This window comes from Rousettus aegyptiacus, unplaced genomic scaffold (assembly GCF_014176215.1).
Source record: "Rousettus aegyptiacus isolate mRouAeg1 unplaced genomic scaffold, mRouAeg1.p scaffold_m13_p_1, whole genome shotgun sequence".
Taxonomy (NCBI): domain Eukaryota; kingdom Metazoa; phylum Chordata; class Mammalia; order Chiroptera; family Pteropodidae; genus Rousettus; species Rousettus aegyptiacus.
The window spans coordinates 103,019,903-103,020,616 of record NW_023416284.1 but is presented as its reverse complement, the minus strand read 5'-3'; positions in this window follow the sequence as shown (position 1 = coordinate 103,020,616).

The following is a 714-nucleotide window of genomic DNA, read 5'->3' as shown; positions in this document are numbered from 1 at the left end:
GGAGGAAAACAGGGGAAGAAACAACAAAGTCTTTCTAATGAATGTAGAGAAGGCGAAAGGCTTTTCAGATGAGGTGCCATTTTGGTTCAGTCTTAAAGGGTAGATTCGTGGGAATTCAATAGGCAGAGGAAGGGAAATGAAAAGGGAGCAACATCTAACAAAGGCTTGGAAGTATAACGGGGACCAAATAGTCAAGAAACATAATACTTGAATTAGAACCTGGGGTTTGTTGGGATTGGCAGGCAGTGGGCATGCAAAACAGAGCCAGACATAGGAAGTTAAGGCTCTGCGTGTTATGTGTTATATCCGTGCATGTGTACTCAACCTCGTAGCAGGGAGATCAACTATGTTATAAGCAGAGATGAGATACAAGTAGTTTTATTAGGACTTTGGACTTCCAATTGAGAATAATAAGGAATCTTTGTTGGGCTTTTGGTGAGATTTGGGTTCTAAAAAGTTCATTTTCTTTAGGGTGTGAAGAAGAGATTTATTGTAGGACTGAAAGGTTCAGGCAAAATGAAAGGCAGGAATGCCAATCACGAGGTTTGTATAGTCATCTAAGCAAGCAGTGAGACTAGAGCAGAAGGGATACAGGGGAGGGGCAAGGGGAAACAATGATAGATATAGAATTACATTAGACTTGATTAATATAGAATTAGCAGGTCTTGGTGACAGGTCGAATGAGAGGGATGATGAATAACTAAGTCCTAGCCA